Source organism: Apus apus, chromosome 7, assembly GCF_020740795.1.
Source record: "Apus apus isolate bApuApu2 chromosome 7, bApuApu2.pri.cur, whole genome shotgun sequence".
Classification (NCBI taxonomy): Eukaryota; Metazoa; Chordata; class Aves; order Apodiformes; family Apodidae; genus Apus; species Apus apus.
In genome coordinates, this window is record NC_067288.1 from 16180754 (window position 1) to 16200694 (window position 19941).

The following is a 19941-nucleotide window of genomic DNA, read 5'->3' on the forward strand; positions in this document are numbered from 1 at the left end:
TAAAAGAACTTGCACCTGTTGCGCTTCACCCTGCTAAAAACATAAGGTGGTTTATTCCTGAAAAGTGAATTTAAGGCAACTCTTGTTTCCAAAATTCCTGAAGGACACAGGAAAGTCCGTCTTTGATGTAAGCAGAGATGATCCTTAGTGTAGCAAAGGGAGCCTGCAGTAGCAACACAGACTTGTGTATCACCATTATGAACTGTCAGGAAGTTAAAAATAAGCATAACTTCTTCCAAACCACAGCTCACTGCTTCCTAAAGCACACTGAAAAAAAAAAAATCATCTAAGCTGGTGCAATGAAGCACATGTAAAATTTGTCCTCCAAGTTAGAAGCTACAACAGGCTAATAAAGGTAAGGGAAACATCTGTTCCAACACTGCACCGGTATAATTTGGAGAAAATGACTACATCACTTATGGCTGTTTGGTATCCAGAAATACTACCACAGTAATGGGTTGTTGTCACCTCAGGCTCTACTGAAATCTACAGGAATTTTACTTGTTTAAGAATTATAGGATTAGGCACATGATCAGTGTTTCTTCCTTTTGAAAATAAACATTTTCACTTACAATTTCTATAGCGGTGCGAGATCATTATCTTGTGCCAGTATTTTGTTCCGCTGGCATTATCTCCTAATTAGCTATTTAAAAATATATGTAAGAGGGTGGAGGTGGCGAGCGGACTTGTAAACCTGACAGGTCTGATATGTTCTTACAAGCTCTGCTAATCCCAACTATTGAAAATATATTAGTAAGGCCAAGCCAGCACTTTAAAGAACAACATAGCAGAAGCCTCACACCTTGAACTGTGGGAGTTCAGCATGCAGCAGAAGGGCTCTCACACCTGTAGAAAAGCCCTTAGATAAGTGAGGGGACTGGGAGCAGGGAGGAAGTGGGAAGGACTATGCCAAATGGGAAACCAGTCTTGGGAAGTGGGGCACCATTGAAAGGCTGACAACCTCTACAGCATGGTCAGCCCCTAAGTTGCAGTAGCATCATCACCTAAGTTGTTTGGTGTAGGACTTTGGGGGACTTCTGAAGCACCAAGCACAGAGAATTTTACCAGGGATGAGAAGATGCAAGCAATACAAAGGAAAAAGATCTATCAGACTGTGTTTGATATCCTCTGTACTGTCTCTAAAACCCTAGAGATTATTGCATTTATAGGCACAAAATCATAAAAGCTTTTTTCGAGATGCTTCACAATATATGAGCAGGTCTGGGATTTCAGTCTGTGGCATGGTAAGAAGTAAAAAGATGGGTATTCTTGGTTTTTATTCCCAAGAGTTAGGGTCTAATTCTTAACAAACTAGGACACATGTATACATGACAGGCCATATTGGAGGTACTCAGATGCACACAAGAAGCACCCCCACAGCAACAGTATTCTTCTAACCTTCAGCAGAGCTCAGAACTATGATTTGTTTCTGTTTCTGTGTTGCTTTTAAACTTCAATTCCATAAAAATGTGGTGATTTGCAGGGTGTTCTGAACAGTGGAAGGCAGCAAAGTAAATGTCTGAAGAATACTTACAGTAAGAGTCAGGCTCTAAACTGTCATTTACTCCAGCAGTTTGAGTCAATATGCAGCATGTAATATGAATTTTATTCTGCTCAGATGGAATTTCTAGGCCTGAATCTCCTTGCAATAACCATGGTCTATCAGTAACTTCATAGCAATGGGGGTGCAGAGGAAAAAAACTGATGTATGCAGGAAGGGAATGAGTCTACATTATTGTCCTCTATGGATTTCTGTTTTCCACTGAATGTTTTCTCTTACCTAAAGTCACTTCTGTCCTTTTTTTTCACCTCTTCAAGACCACTTGATGAATAAATTAAATTAAATTCCTCACTTGCCCTTAATACTTTTTTAAATGCAAGCCAAGCCTCTTGGCTTTTCATACCTGGACATCTACTTTTTAAAAAATGCTATTGGATAATTTATCTCTCTTTCATAGGCTGATGCTTTGGCCCGTATGCACCCTGTGTGCTCTCTAAGGCTCATGCATAACTGCAATGGATGATTAGTCCAATTAAGTCTCCAGCAATTTCAATGGCTTATGCAAGAGGAGAAGGGGCACAATATGTAATTTCAGCTTTTTTGGTGAGGGTTTTTGATCCTTCCATGAACTGGATCGTTTTATCAGTTTGTCTCTCTTTCTTTCTGTCCTTTTTTTTTTTTTTTTTTTAAAACTTGTCCTATTAAACTACAGAACTGGAACATATTCATGAATAGTTTCTTTCTGCTTTAACTCAAGGAGTTCCTGACATAACAAAAACTGGTAATTAACTAGCTCGAAGACTTTTAGAATAGGCTCTTTAAGTAAGTCCTAGCATGCAGCACTTGCAGTGCTAACTCCACATGGCTGATACCACTGCAATGCACCCTGTATCAAACAAGGTTTGCTGGTCTACCTCAGCATCAATACTTGGCTGTTTTCTTCACTACTCTCCTCCTTGGAAACACCAAAGCTCCCCAAGATTTCTTTGTGTGGCAAAGGCTAATGAACTCCTCCACAATGGGTCTGTGCTCTCAGTCCACTTCACTTTCACAGAATCACAGAATCTTAGGGGTTGGAAGGGACCTCGAAAGATCATCTAGTCCAACCCCCCTGCCAGAGCAGGATCACCTAGAGTACATCACACAGGAACTTGTCCAGGCGGGTTTTGAATGTCTCCAGCAAAGGAGACACCAGGACCTCTTCTGGGCAGCCTGTTCCAGGGCTCTGTCACTCTCACAGGAAAGAAGTTTTTTCTGATGTTTACGTGGAACCTCCTATGTTCCATTTTGCACCCATTGCTCCTTGTCCTATCACTGGACATCACTGAAAAAAGCCTGGCTCTATCCTCCTGACACTCACCCTTAACACATTTGTAAACATGGATGAGGTCACCCCTCAGTCTCCTCCAAGCTCAAGAGACCCAGCTCCCTCAGCCTCTCCTCATCAGGGAGATATTCCACTCCCTTAATCATCTTTGTGGCTCTGTGCTGGACTCTTTCAAGCAGTTCCCTGTTCTTCTTGAACTGAGGAGCCCAGAACTGGACACAATATTCCAGATGCGGCCTCACCAAGGCAGAATAGAGGGGGAGGAGAACCTCCCTTGACCTACTAACCACACCCCTTCTAATACACCCCAGGATGCCACTGGCCTTCTTGGCCACAAGGGCACATTGCTGGCTCATGGTCATCCTGTCCACCAGAACCCCAGGTCCCTTTCTCCTACTCTGCTCTCCAGCAGGTCAGCCCCCAACCTGTACTGGTACATGGGGTTGTTCTTCCCCAGATGCAAGACTTACCCTTTGTTGAATATCATCAAGTTTCTCCCCACCCAACTCTCCAGCCTGTCTAGGTCTCGCTGACCAAAGTAAAAGTAAACTATTTGTACTGTTTCCTTACACAATCTGGTATCAGAGGGCCACTTACCACCTACATAAGGAGTAAAGCAGCAGGTCCCCAGTGCCTGGGCACAGCTCAGCCTCTCTTCCCAGCTAGAGTCACAGGCCACACTGTGCTTTTGGTACTGATGCATTTTGGCACACTTTGGCAGTCCATGCTACCTGCCCCTGGCTCCACACCTCCTCAGAGCAGGGAGTGGCCCTTCCTGGTAGAAGAATCAGACTTTGATTTTTCAGATTTCACCCAGTAGTGTGTCATTTGTAGCTGCTACTGCATGCTGGCTCTAAGCACAGTCAGTTTTGCCTACTCATGCTTATCTCCCTTGGTTACAATGCATTCTGTTTCTGATGAAAACACTACTCTGCTGAGTGTTTCTCAGGCTTCCCCATACTTCTATGCTTCCTGCTAACTAGGGCAAGCCTTACTGTTGCAGCTCCTAATATTTTGCATCATTTGAAACACCTAGCAATTTAGTTTGTAAATAGCATGAAAGAAAGTATTAATGTGTATCTTCCCCTGGTGCTCCAGACAGATTGGTTCACTGTGGAGCAATTACATACATATGTGCTCGCCTATATTTCTTGTAAAATCAAATCATGGAAGGATGTCTCAGCCAGAACAAGCCATAAAGCTAGACAAGGCATGGAAAAAACATCTCCAACTATGTACTGCTTAAATTACATAACTATAAAAAATAAAGCAAAATTGAAAAAGGCAAAGGAGACAAAATGTAAACACAAGCTTTTATATGCTCTGTGCAATACAGAGTGAATGTCACTTTGACATGCTGGTATCATGAGCTGCCAATGTGGTTCAGAAAAGAAAGAAATACCTCCAGAATTATGGCAATGCTGATTTCTCGCATCAAAGCCAGTTACAAGATCTATGTCTGTGGTCACCAGGTCTAACTGGCTACTTGGAGGCTAAACCAGGAGAAATAATTTCCTAAGTAATTGTATCTTAAGTGTCCAGTAAGGTAATGAATCTTCAGAACCCCATTCGGAAAAACAGAATTTTAGTGGGGGCTCCCAACTACCCCCCTCAGAGCAACGAGGGCCTCACTGCAGCTGAAAGCCCCCTAAAACCTGCTGCACTCAGGCCTTCTGTAGGACGTCAGTGAGGCAACTGTAACTCACCGCTAAGTTGATTTTGCGCCTTTGAAAAATCTCCTCCTTAACACAAATACTCCATCACTGTCAGCTGAACACGTTTAACTTTTGAATTAATGTTATTTTCAAGAGGTCAGGCACATGACAACAACAACAGTCTTTTGGCAAGCCATGTATTTCAGGTCTGCATCTGAATTTCCCCAGAGCCTGGTATTGTTTAAATACAAGTAACTGGCTCTGGCTCATCACTAATGCAAAACTTCTGTTCTCTGGACTCCTTCAGGGCTGTGCTTTTGGCTTCATTTCCCACACAGGCATGGGGGGGCAGGTCCACTTGGTGTGCTCTCCTGTGATATGCACTGTTTAGTAGGTTAGAGGGACCTCACAGCCACCAGTAAGAATATTGGCAGCAATTTTTCCTTCCATTTTGTCTCCATTACAAAGACTGCAAGGTATTTCAGGAGACGTTTAGATGATAGCTACATGGTTTGTGAAAACTGATGCCTCCACCAAGGGCCACAGCTGCCAGGCTACACTGGGCACTGGTGTGGGGGCACCTCCAGCCCAGCTGCTGGTCTGTCTGGCACTCACAGGGTGGTGGAGAGAAGCAAAAGCCTCCAGGAAGAGGGACACTGGATGTCTACACTCCTGTCTGGGCTCTCACAGAGGAAAAAGAAGCCAGTCTTCACTCTAAGGATGGTCCATTTTATACTGTGCTTGTACAAAATACCAAATCAGTTCTCTTTCCAGTGTCTTTGGTGGTTATACACGTCTAGGATGCTCAGAAGTACTTCATGCAGCACTGTTTGTGGAGGTACATGCAGCTGGAAGGTGGCTGGGCTCTGTCTTTGGTGGCAATAAATCATGTGTCTGCCCCAGCTCACCAGTCCCTGCAACTCTGGCAGCTGTCAGGTGGTTGCAACGGGCTTTGAAACAGGTCTGGCATGTGTGATGCCACAGCCCAGTCCTCATGACAAGCGAAGTCACAGATTTCTGCAGTACAGTTTCACAGAGAGCCTGCACTCACTGAATTAACTATTAACAATACCAAGGAATATTGCATAAACATTGACATTAGTTTTCCCCATGCAGAAATGCTATAAATCCTGCTCTGCAACTGTGAGCTGCTGAGAGGATCTGGAGGAGGGGTACAGTCTCCCTCTCCAGGCCTACCTTCAGGAAGCTGTACATGATGAATTCCCAGTGCTCCTTTTCTCTCTGTCTCTCAGCACAGGTGGGGTCCAGATCTTCTGTCAGTTAAATTTTATCTTCCAGCTTACTTTGTAATTCAGGTACTTGAATCTGGTACTTGGCTGGCACAGAGTATTTTCACCACACCCTTGTCTCTTCAGACAAACAACCATTTTCTAATCTCTGACAGGGCTAAACCTAGTGAGTAAGAAGAAACAGTAGTTAAGGCATAATAAATAAAGCCATTCTGAAGAAATACCTGCACAAAGCAAGATGAATGGGCATCACCTACCTGGGCAGCGTTGCTGCTAAACATGGGAGAATAAATCAGACATGTCAGGTGCACTAGGACACCTGACAAACAGGGAACGACATTTCTTAAAACTGTAGCTTTATCTCTGCTTGTTTGGATCAAACACTTGTAATAGTTGTGGATTAATTTCCTTCCCATAGTCAAAACAATAAAAGCCAGGCACCATTTTATTAATTTCCAAACCAGTGTCAGATAAGCAGAATTGCATTTAAGAAAGTAAACACCCTGCCATAGAATTGGAGGATATGTAAGCGTTCGGGGCTTTTTTTCCTGTGTCTATAGAAGACGGAGGATTTTTAGCATTATGAATAGATTTCATTTTGTAAGTTGTGCTACAAAGCACTGATAAGGCAACGGGAAAGCAGCAGAGATTGAGGCAGAGCAGGAAGAAATACCACCCATATTAGGAGACAGCCACTTACTTAGTCGCTCCCATTTGAATAAAGATGCCATTGTTCAGTCAGAAGAATGCACATATTCACAGGCCCAGCACAGAATAGCTCAGTGTATCTAGAACTCCAGAAGTGTCCAAATTACAGCCCCAGGGCCAAAACTGCCCTTGAGTCTTTCTGAAGAATGACCCTCTGCTTAATTAATCAGTGCTTTAACTGTGAGTGATCCCAGGACATACTTTTCTCAGGCCTTTTTCTTAGCCCTGCTTGTTCAGAACAAACCTTTAAATGTTCTCTGGCTGATTTTTGACCATTTTTTTCCCCTTTCAAGATTATTATTTCCTGTTTTACTGTGAAAGCTCATTAGAAACGAAGACCAGCATCTAGATGATCTCAGTTCAGTTTACTTGGATAGGGAACGATTGACTCAGGATGGAGAGACACTGGCTTCCTTTCAAGGCCTAGCAAAAAAGATTTTGTCTACAGACTCCCAGAATATTGCCACTGCGATTTTCTTTCCATATACTATGGAAGAATTATAGCAGGGCTGATGAGTTTGTACATGCCATTCTGTTAGTCATATTTGATCCCATTGCCATAACTTCAGCTGCTGCACATGGGATCCTTACCAAGATCTCTTTCCCATTTACTCTGCAAAGGACAAGTTTGAAATTACAGCACCAAGAACTCCTTCCGGCTGTCACAGTCCAGGTTGTCTGGATTCTCATAAAGCTTTTTTTTCCTCTCTGGAATAGAACTGAGATTCAATGGGGACTGGAAATTTATTAAGACAATGAGAAACATTGTGCAAATTTCTCTCCAAATTGGACTGCACCTTGCCTACCTAGCTTTGATAATAAAGTTATTGTAATTGGAGTTAAAGTTTAACAGGAAAAGTCAAAGGTTTTGCTTAAAATGAAAACAGCAGCATCTTTTTTTCCACAGTGATCTTTCCAGTGAAAAGCAAATGAATTTTTACCGTCTTTACAAACTTGTAACAAAATACACAAACTAAAAAATGTCAACGTTAAAAAAAAAGTCAACATGATTTTTTTTTAAAAGCTATAATGATAATAAAATCTGCAGCTAGGGAAGCTGGAGCCATACTGTTTGATAGGCCCTATCTTACGATATCCAATATTAAGCTAAGTAAAATGATATGACCGGATGGCCTAACTAAATTTAGTAGTCTGGTGAATTGCCATTCTACTAAATTTAGTCAGCCCATAATGGGCATTAGATATCTACAGTCCAAATGATAAAATCTGTCTTCCTTTTTTAGGCTCTCAGCGAATGCACAATATACTATGTTGCACTATTAAGAAATAAACTAATCCAAAAGAGAAACCAGGGGAAGAGGGGAACCAGGACCCTAAGAAAAGCAGAAGGAATTGGAGCATGTAAATCACATCCTTGCTCTCAACACTACCCCAGCAGCTGGCAAAGGTGCATGGGTGCTCCCCAGATATGTGACCTGAAGAGAGAAGGGAAGGAGGAGGGCTCTGTGTGCTGCAGTCATGGGAAGAGGAGTGCTTACAGAGGGTAGCTGGGCTCTCTGAGCCTTGGTGTTCTTACAAAACATATGCTGGGTGCGTTTTCATACCATTCCTTCTACATTTTCCATTCTGGGTTTTGCAATCCTGATGGTAAACAGAGCAGTATATTTCTAAATAGATTTCCACACATATGTGAGCCAGCATTACAGCTATGAAAATTGCTAAGTCACTTTTCTCAAAACCATATTTGAGGTGTTACTTACACAGTTCTTGCTGTTTAAGGGGATTTCTGCTTCTCAGCCCATGTGTGCTGTGACATCTCTATTGGTGTGAAACCATGTTGGATACTTTCTTTTTTTTAATGTGAAATGTCATAGGATTGGAAGCTTTTATAAATTCGGATATTAATGAGTAGAGAGGAATAGCTATTGGACATGAAAAGGAAGCACTGTACCATTACTCCTATGTCCCATGTAACCCAGTGATATTTCTTGACTACAGTCAAAAAATAGTGCCCTTGTCATCACTTCATTTCCCAGTACAGCAATGGAGAAATAGCCCTGATATTCAGCAGATTCTGCAGATTTAGCTTTATACTGTAGGTTGAATATCATAAACTGTAAGTTAGCTTTGATCTACTCTCTGTAATAGACAAATCTAACCTGTCTGAAGTTCTGTATGCAAGAAGCAATGTTATTGATTGTAGCTGGGTGTACATGTTAAACAGAGTCTCAGAACGGGGATTCTAAAAAAAAAAAAAATCTCAAAAATAATTAGTATAGAACTTCCCTATTTCCTTAATCCCTTCCACTAAAAGGGAACAAATAGCTCCTGGGAAAAATACTTTGTCCTTCTGGTGAGAGGAGAAGCTTCTTAAATAGTAACTTAAAAGCAGGTATGAAAATAAGATCATTACAGCCATTATCTGTATGCAGTACATCCATATAGACACAGTGTTTTGAAAACAAGAGAAGGGAGAAGGACAGAATCTCGAAATTCAGAGCATTTTGTTAATTTGTGACATTCCACTTTTCACTCAGAATTTACCCTTCACAAGATTTTAGATTTGAGTTTGCAATAAATGGATGTGGGAAATGTGATCAAGCTGAGTCTCTTCCTTGCAACTTTTCGAAAGGTTGGCCATTTTGACCCCAATTGCATTTGGAGGTTGTGAAGGTCTCAAACACACAGGGCTACCACAGGTATCACAAAGCTCACTCCTACCAATGCCCCCATCAAAGTACCAGCCCCCATCACCTCGGAGGGGCTGTCACTGAGGAAACCTATTAAGACACCAGAGGATTCAACCACAGCATCTAAACACTGAGCGCCAGGATGCCCTAGTTTTGCTGCTCACACAGTAACTTGTTTTTCTCTTTATAATTATGTCTTAATCATTCTTTATGCTGAAATAATCATAACATATTTACAACCAGACTCTATTTTAATTTTTGTCTTCAGATCACTTTCTGTGTGGCCTCATACTGCCATTTCCAACCCAAATGACACCCTTCCTATCAAAGTCAATTTGGATTTCTTTTCTCAGACATAAGTTTGCAAGGTATTTTTGTCAAATGATTTACTCGAGTTCAGATGTTACAAATAGATCTGCTGGTGTAAAGAGGTAGAGCAGCAACTCTGGATCTGACCCAACATGTATTTGGTTTCTCATTGCTGTATTTTGTAACTCTGTAACAAAACCTCATTTGTGTAACATGGCTTCATAACCCAAGAGAGCTTGCCTGCTCACTCCAGTTGTACTTCTCACTTTTAGTACAAATAAATACTTACTGGGCAGTAACCACTACTAGCATTTTTCTAAACATTAGCTTTTTTTATGGCTGTTGTTGCCTTTTCTTTTCTGACATGAGCTTTCCCACACCTGCCATGGTTTTTCCAAACTACTTGTAAATATTTGGAAAATGCATTAGTTTTGCATTGCTCTTAAGACAAGTTTCATCTAGACTTGCTCATTTACATATATTCATGTTTTACAAGTTGTCTCCCCCTTGCTTTTTAATAAAACACCTATTATCAAAAGGCCTTTGCTTCTACGTTATTGTCAGTCATTATTTTTGTTAAAGCCCAATTTTTTCTTAAAAAAAAAAAAAAAGCAGTTCTATTGCTCATCCGTTTTAAAATCATAATTAACTTCATCTCCTTCCTCATTTGCTAATGGGTCTATTTTCTCTCCAGTATTTCCTTTTCCCCTGATACATTCATAAGGTCTCTCTTGTTTCTCTTATCCCCTTTGGCTAACTTTAACTCCTTCTGCCTTAAGCTGGGAAAAAGGAGACGTTCACAACACAGAGCTTACAACTTCCACACCATTTTATACTTTCAAAGTGTTTTGCAGACATCAACTCATTAACTTTCATAACGTGCCGGTGAGGTAGAGAAGTATTATTAACAGCTTTATTTTGACAAGGAAAGTGAAAGGGAGGTCCTGAATAATCGATGATGACTGCAGAGAGGCTGCTCCAAGGGCCAAAAACCCCATCCATGTGCTCAGGGAAGCAGAAAGCTAAGCCTGCTAGTGGGCACAACATGAGAAGCAGCTAAGTTGGAAAGCTGAGCTCAGGGAAGGGAATGCAAAACCTCTCTTTCAGCTGCCTTTATTTCAGTTTATTTTTTGGGTGAAGACTCCACAGAGGTTACCCACCTAGGTTTCTGCTCTGTTCTGACAGTCAAGATGTTCCTACATGGAATTAATACATCTGGTTTAAAATGCTGTGGGAGAGAGTAGTGCAATTGTTTGCCTAGATGATATTTTTTTGAAACCTGTTGTCACTTTATACAAAGGCCTGACAAACATCTTTACTCTTTTATAGCCATTACTCTTTGAAAAACAATTCTGAAACCATATGCTTAAGGTGCTTGAACTAAGATTTAAGTAGCCCTGTTTACATAGGGGTATATCTCAGGTGCACATCCTCATGCAAATAGGTCTGTCTGGGCCTCCTGAATTTTTCTTTGGTTTCATTTTACCCACATAGGATTCTCACAGTGTTTCTTAGCTCGTGGACCATGGACTACTGGAGGACTACATGACATGAGGAAGTAGTGGATGAAACAACTGCACATTTTCCAAGGAAGACCAAAAGCCTAAGCTGTAAAAGCATGTTCCAGAGACAAATCAAATTAACAAATGAACAAGCCTGTCTTTTTAGTTGGTTTGCAAATGAAGAGCATTGTTGTTAGGCACACAACAGCCTGGGGATATTTTTTTCATTATCGTAAACAGTGGTTAAACACTGCTTTGTGTGTTTAGAAATCTAAAAATTAAATTATTTTCATGAGGCTCCTTTCTTCTAAGCTGATGTCAGCAACATCTTCATCACCCTTGCTTGACCTGTGGTGCATCACAACACTGCTCCCTAGCACAGAAGGCCTACAGTTTATTAATCCTACCCCCTCCACTAGCTGAGGAGATCCTTACTGAGCCCCCTGAGGGGTCCTCTCCCCTTCCCCTTCTGTCCATGCTGCTCTCCATGCCCACTGTGCCTCTCTCCCACAGGCATAGGAAGGATGTACGCCCCTGCAGACAGGGTCTTCCAGATGGCAAGCAAAAGCTGGTGCTATGCTGCAATTTAAGGGGCTGGCAGCCAGATGAGGTACAGAGCTGTGACTTTCCTCTCTCCTGGGGGACTTCACAAGGGTGGAAAGTGAGATGTGATAGCTCAGTTCCTCCACCTCCAGAACCTTTTCCAGAAAAAGGTCTGAGGTTAGTTCCTGGATCTCCGTGTGCATGTGTGCGTGCATGTATGGAGGGGCAAGTGGGGGAAGTATCCAGCCCCTAAAAATGACTTTGTTAAGTCCTGCTGAGCAGAAGAGGCTCAGCCCACAGCCTGCTAAGCACTCCCCAACTGTGCTGGCCAAGTACCCATTTCAGTTGTTTATGGAGGTTTCTTTCCGAGGGCTGAAAGCTTGCATCTGTGCTTCCAGTTCAAGTTCTCTCACAAATTTGAACAAAAAGCTTGTAAAGTTCAGCATCTTCCAAAGTGCCCCATATAAGTCACTACTGAAACCATACCCAAATGGCTTCCCCCCCATCATACCTTCCACACAAATGACCTAAACTTTGTCAGGTTCACATGTCCCTAGAGATGATCTCATTTCACTGCTTCAAAAGAGCTTTGGTCTGCACAGCCTGTAGCAGCAAATTTACACTTCAAAAAGCAGACAGCTTTTTCCACATCTTATTCACTTAATGGGTGAGAATGTAAAATTAGTTCCGTTGCTGATGAGGACCTTGAGCCAAATGAAAAGTGTTCATTTGTCAGCACAGACTTACAGCCTGAAACATGATTATATAGCTAATCCAATAATGGGTTTTGATGCTGAACATTTATTTATATACAGTATGTCTTGTTATCTGTTGATAATCAGGCTCTACAATTTACTCTCTTTTGTGTCATTAGACATAGCAACATCTTCCAGACATACTACATCTGTGCATCAACATACAAAACATACAAAAAACCTTTCTGACCAAAATACTCTCTTTGCCTGTTTGCCTTGAAACATTTGAATTTGAGCTTTTTGTAGTCTAAAATATCAGTAGCAATAACTTTACACCGAGAAACTCTCTGTATCTTAGAGGTCTTAATAGATTAAAAGTTGAAACATAATTTTTGTTTTCTTATTATAACATCATATGAACTAATTTACTTTTTTTTTTTTTCCCTGATGTGAATACCAATAGCTAATTATCTCAGGTATAAATTTGTGCACATTAAATGGTCCCTGACCTAAAGTATTTCATGTCCTAATATCATATGGTGTCTTAGACTTTACATACTATGCAAACACCACTATTTGATGGCTGAACAGATTCATCTTATATAGAGCAGAAAGTAAGTATAACTTGTTAGTATCAGGCACAGTTGCAACATCAAGTACATTAAAATCAAACAGAAAATCAGCAAGGTGTTTGTTTGGTTTTTCAACTTTTCGACTAATTACTGTTGCTAGCTAATACTCCTGCAGTTGCATGGATGACTGTAAATATTTAACACTGAATTACTGGGACAGCTTACTCCTCATTTAAATATAAAATACATAAAATTAAAATATTTTACATGGGAAGGCATTTTAATAGCTATGCTTTAGAACGATACCTTGTAACAATCACCAGATATTAAAAAAAAAAGTCTATGGGAAAGTAGAATCACTCCAGTATTAAACTGGGAGTTAATTGCAAATGTGGTGCACACCTGCAAACTCTGTGAACAATCCTGCAACACTACAGAGGGTGATTTCTGTGCTAAAGGACAGCTCTGCCTGCAGAAACACCCAGGAACACCTCTGAGGGTTGGGTGAAGTCTCCTTTAAATTTGGTAGTCAGGAACCTTTTAGAAGTAGAGCTATTAAGTAAAATTTACCTCAAAGAATACTGCAAACCAAGGATGCAGGTGAGCTGAAAATGATGTATGAGCCAAAATCAAGCTTTGCCACTGCCTTTCCTACAAGCAGGATCAGGCCTCCCTGTGTGCTTTTGTTTAGCTGAAATTTACTCTACAATAAATACTTATATATTGCTGCAACATGATGTTTTATTGGGCTGCACTAGTTTACTAAAAACAGCAGGCTGGTAATAGCAGTGCTTGTGGTTCTGCCTGTAATTCATTTGTGCATGGTAATGCACAGGGAGAGATATGATACAAGATAACAAGGCAAATTAAAAAAAATACTAAACCCAGTACTTGCAATATACAGTATATTAGGACCATGTTCAGACAGGCTGATTCTTTGGACGTTTTTTTTTTCTTTTACCTCGGCAAGGTAATTCATTAGGTATTCGCCTGGGTAAAGAATAAATGAATATAGCATACATTACATCCTCACTTTAGTTGCAGAAACAAATCTTTCCTGTACCTGCCAATGTAATCTTCAGAGTTTTCGTTATATAAAACACCTCAAGAAAAATGCACCTTGGTAAGATTTACACTTTATTACTCTAATGATTCTACAAACACTGCCACAATGTGATGAAAGGCAAAGCAGTCCTGATCTGATTGAGAGCTAATAAAAATCAGTACTGAAAACTGAAAATAGCACCCTTATCATCTTTCTTTCATTTAGACCTGATTACTAGGGGATTATAATGCAATCACAGCTATGTGTGAGAGGTAGCTATGGGAACCAGTTTTAACTGTTTATCTAGCCAAAGATCTTAATTTAAGTTTGAACACTCTGATTCATTTATATGTAAGACACCAAGGAGACAAAATGCAGAAGAAACAGATGCTCACTTGTTCTTTCCATTTAACTTCATAAGCTACCAGCCAATTTGTCTTTCAGGGACAAAATTAATTTCTGATGACAATGTGAGCAAGTAATAAACTAGGAGTTCCTGTCCTGGGAAACTTGTTAAGACCATGTAATGTTCTGGAGTTATTTAGAAAGAAACAATTTGCTCATAGACTTGCAGGGACATCTGTAACAGAGTTTTCTTTGTCCCTGTGCTGTTACTCATTTCTGGGGGCTTTATGACACCTTTTCCAGAGGTTGATTTGAAAAAGTTCAAAAGGAAACATATTGCCCATTATTTCTTTCCTGTGGGTTTTTTTTGTTTTGTTTTTTTTGGCTGTTCTTTTTTTCCCCCTTCATATTCACAAATCATGCCAACCTCAACCAGCTTGCTTGGTTATTTCCACGCTGCCAGAGAAACTAGCCACCAGCCAGGAGGCCTAACAAAATAAAAAAAATAATAAAAAAATAAAATAATAATAAAAAAAAAAATTATCAGATGAAAACAGATTGTTGGAGATTTGGAAGCAAGTACACACCTGAAAACATTTGACAGAGTGCTGCAAAAAAAGTCTGTTGTGCACTTAGATTGAAGGAGCTTTGCCTGTTAATGCTGTTAACTCGGTTAAGCTACTGTCATTATCAGGGGAAAAAATGCCAAAATGAGGGGTGGAGAGAGAAAAACCAGAGACAGAGAGATCCACCCTAGGAGCTTGCATTTCCAGTACAGGCTGCATGTACATGCTCCAGCATCAGTTACTTAAACAAAATGTTCTCTATCTTTCATTATCTTTGCTGGTGCTATTTCCCCATTTCAGTATTTATTTCACATGTGTGGCTCTTTAATCTGGTAACACTTTTCTATCATTTGGCTGATTCACTGGGGTTTTATCCCTGCCTGGAAGTCCCTCCACATCCGAGGTTTTTTCTTAAGTAAATTCCTAGTATCTGTCCATTATCACATTTCAAATCACTCTGTCTGCTGTGCTTAAACATTCGCTTACAGTTTATATGCTTCACATGAACATTCCTTTTCCAGCAGTTCTTTTGAAGAAAGTTTAAAGTAAGTTGCAAAATGTTTCTTTTTCATCTAAACAGGGAAATGAATTTAAGAAAGGAAGAGAAGAGCCTGGAGGTTTAGCTCTTTCAAATTTTAAACAGAATTCAAAACACTGTTGGAACACATCTCTCAGAGAGAGAACGAGAGCACCTGCATTTTAAGAGTGAATCTCTTCCCTAACTCCTTCCGTGATAATAGCTTGCATGAACAGCACCTTTAAACCACATCAATCCCAGATGCTTTCCATCCACCCAGTTATTATTTCCCTTGGCACTGAAGTGCAACTACCTCTAGACTGAAGCTTCTCAGCGATGTGCATCCCACTATCCAGCACCACAGCTCACAAGAAGAAGTGATTAAAACTATTTGGCTGAAATTTTAAAACAAGGGCAATTTTAAAGAGGTAATTCAAACTCGAGCTCAGCCAGAATACTGCATAGAGCAAAACTAACTCTTGATTTAAAGGCCAGATGGCTAAAATATACATTGGAAGAAGGAAGTTTGGAGAGGAAAAACTAAGAATTCAATAAAAATTAGAAATTTTGCCATGGTCATATTTGTATTTACATAACAGGACCTCACCAGCACACAGCCTGAGCACACACTACATGGCCTGACTCTGCATCTGTAGGTATGGGTGCTCCTTGGTTCAGCTGTTTCCTGCTACTCTCCTTCACTTTCACTTAGTTTTCAGTGATCAAGTTCGAGCTTTGAGACATATCTACCCAAGTGTGGTGGCTTGGCCATTAGCTGAGCATCAATAAGGGTGTCACTGGCAAGGACTGCTGCAAACTTTTTATCAGTGGGACTCACAGAAAATTTAAGTTCACTGCTGTAGAAGTTACTTGTTTTCATACTATCCTTGACACACAGCTTTGCAGGCTTCTGTGCAAAGGCAGGATACATATCAAGGCTATACAAATTGGAACAGAGCACTACATTATTTTTCAAGAACACAGAGTAAGGAAAGTTCACACACTTTAGAAAAAAACACAACATTTTGCAAATGAAATTAGTGCTTGGGAGAGGTGAAACCAGCCAGTCCTCTGACTGTGCTCTTGCACAGGCAAGCAGAAGCTGCAGCAGGGACATGACAGCAGTGTTCCTCTAAATGGGACTCATGAAATTTCCCACCTAAGACACTCCATGTGTTTGGGAAATATTTATTACTGAGCTCTATGACAAGCCTGAAAATTTGTCTTGGCCTGCTGGGAAGCACAACAGTCATCTTTTGAAAAGGAGAGGAGGTGAATAGATGGGCCAGGGTAATTCTGGAAAACCTGTTCCACAGAATCACAGCTGCCACTTCATTTCCTGAGAAGGTCTGAGACCTGGCTCAATACCACAGTGCAAAATTTCTTAGATATATAATTTTAAAATTTGTAACAGTCTAATGATTTACTTTCAAAAACTTGCAGATCAGGAAGACATTAGTAGAACAATGAAAAACTTGGCATCCAAGTAATGTCTATAATGTATTTTGAAAACCAAACAGATATTTTCCACTCTTCCACAAAACTCAATATAGTATAATATATTACACATTTCTATGGAGAAAGTCATATATAACCTGTCTCCATTTCAATGAAGCTGTAAATTTGAGGGTCGGATATCTGAAATGCAATTTTGATTAAGTTAAGAGGTGGGAAAGACACAGCTGGGCTGAAGTCAGGCAAGTCTGAGAAAAGAGAAAGAGTCCACAGGCCTCTCTATAAGCCCTCAACACAAAACAAACCTATAACATTGCCTTTATGATGGTACTGAAGCCATAATCCCAAATGACAACAGACTTTTTTAGAGTGGGAGGTTTTGAAGCAGGATGTCTGGCCTAGTTTAGTGTTTTACAGATTGTAGCCACCATCTTCTGCTACAACAGAAGCAACACGGGCTCCCTCAGCTCATTAAGGGTGCAAATTGACAAGAACAAAACATTTATTTTAGCTCCAAAAATCACTGAAAAAGGCATATGTGAGCTATATCAGAGCCATGTTGGTCTTCAGTGAGATAAGTTCAGACTGAGTCACCTCTGGCATGAGGGAACATCAATCTTTGGAAGACCAAAAAGTCAGCAGATACTCATCCTTCTGCAATGCCTCAGTAGAAACCAAATCTTTTTTTCATGGTGCATAAAGGCTGTGAAATCCATGAAGCTCAGAAATCTAAAGGACTACAAAATAAATCCACTCCTGTGCAGTGCTAATACAGGAAATTCCAGTGTGAGGGAATGCAGCCTCTGTCCAACATACCACAACCAGCAGAAGAATGTGGCTTCAGAGGAAAATACTTTTAACCGGCTCCTAGTGGTCTCATCCATAAGTCTACTTTGCATTACAGTAACAAGCCTATCGATCTATTCAGTCATGGATGTATTTCTGCTGGCTTTTCTGTGATTGCAGCAGAGCCACAGAGGGACAGCCTGCTGTAAAAGTAAAAATCACTGACACCAAACATATTTGCAAAAAAACCCAGCAAATATAAATCGAAGCTTAACATGTATCATGAAAAATGCTTTTCAGTGTTGCCTGCAGCTGGCAAGACTACCAGTTAGCACACAGGATATTGTCTGTACCTGCCTAATAGAAACCTGACTCCTGAGACCTGAGACTCAAACCATGCAGACCATACGTGTCCTTCAGAGATAACTATTCTGGAAACATTGGGGAAAAAAAGGGAAAAGAAGGGAATTGCACATTGAACCTGGTATAACTCCCATAATGGCATCTTACAGCCTGCCACCTCATCTTTCTTCTAATAAACAGGTGGCAATATAAAGTGAAAGATGCAAACCTTGGGCCTGAAAGCCATTGTAAAGGGGTCCAAACACAGCAGCACCGTGCCTGGGATCATTGCAAAGGTGGTGGCAGAGCAAGCGGTGGGGTGCAGGTCACAATGTCTCCTCCTACCTTCCCTTCCAGCTCTACCTGCTTCTGTGGCATGGGGCAGGGACAGCATGGACACACCCTGTGCTTTGAATTTCTGACCCAGGACTGTGCCTTACAGTGATGTACCAATTCAGGTCTAGTAAATCTACTTTTATAGGTTTAACCATATTATAAATGTTAGCCAGTAATCACAAAAGCAAAATCCTTTCTTTTTACGGAAGGGCTTTCTCCATCACCCGGGAGAATGCTAACAACCTGAGAGTGACTGACACATGAATGCTTGGTTGTTCCAGCTAGATTAAAGGCACCAAACCTGAGACAAATATTTTGTCAAACCTCATGGGTAATTTTGTAAAGCCATCTCCCATCCTGTAACCGTTCTGTGGTTAAATAGACGCTTCAGTTCTCTGATGTTGCAATCCAGTACCTTTCACAGGCATTAAATTCCCTCTAAATTTATTCTAAGAAAAAAAAAACATTAAGGCATTCTGCTCAGAGTTATTTCTACTGCCCAGTTATTTTATATGAATCTGATAACTAGTTTCCTGCTACAGAGATTACATCTTGAATACTTAATGCCAATTTGGAAATTTTTTAGACAAAACAAAAACAGATCTAAAATATAACACACACAGTTTAGCTAAGTGTAGAACATTAATGCAAGGCATGTTTGGAAAAACAGCAAGTAAATTGGAGGAGGAGAGCAGATTCAGTGGATATCTCTCAGGGTTAGTACATGCTGTAACTGGTCATTCAGGCATTTCTGGTTCCGAAAGTACATTTTTCTTGGTATAAAAAAAATCTCAGAGTTCAACAATTCAAAAAACCCGTTAGAATGAAGAATAGAGTGCAGCCAAAGGATAGCCTTTAACAACCATTTAAAATGAAATCTAAATATGCTTACATATTAGATAAATGTTGGCTTCCAGGGAAGCTTTACAACACTTTAATTCCAACCTGGACTAGGATATATGGAAATGTTATGAATTTCCGTAAGTGTCCAGGGCTCGCTGCTAAGCTAACAAACTGATAGTTCTACGCATGTAATAGAAACTGTTTTGTCCCCTGAGATAACGCACTGGGTTCTCTTTGGTGACTTTTCATCTTAAATGTCAGACATTTTTTCCCCACTCATTACTTAAAACTCAGCAAAGTTATTGGGTTGCGTATAAGTAGAACATTATCTCACTAGCCACTCTCGTTCCCTCCCTGCCCACACTAATACCACATTTAAGCTCTGTGGAAGTTTTTCTTATCCTTCTTAGTCAAACCAGCAGCGGCCAACCCCACAGCCACATGCACACAACATCTGTAGAAGAGACAAAGGAAGGATAGCCTTAACTTTTCCTAGCCCAAGACACTGTAAAGTGAGCACAGGGACCCAGTGAGTCATCTGAATGATACAATAACCCAGGGAACGTGTGAGCAATTGTACTCCCTGCAATGGATGAGGAAAATGCAACCAGGAAGTAAAAAAGATCAGCCCTAGTTGAGATTTGCAGACACCTTAGAAGAGCCATCTGGTACCCCGTCCTGAGGCATGCTAGACATCCCTCCATTTGTATTTTGTCCTTGTTCATATGCAACTAAAATGATTTAAAAAATCCTGTAACTGGCTAAATTACTCAATGATTCTTAACAAGAAACAGTATATCAATAAATGTCTTTAGACACTGTACCTTCAGGCTGGTACAGGGAGCCCGTTTCTCTCTGCTTGCCTCGCTGGTGCTGTGGCAGGCTCCAGCTCATAGATCCCAGCTGGCTGCCGTGGCAGCTCTCCTGCAGCAGCTGGCAGTGCCCCGTCCTCCCGTGCGTCCCAAAGCTCCTCGGAGACCTGCAAACACAGTG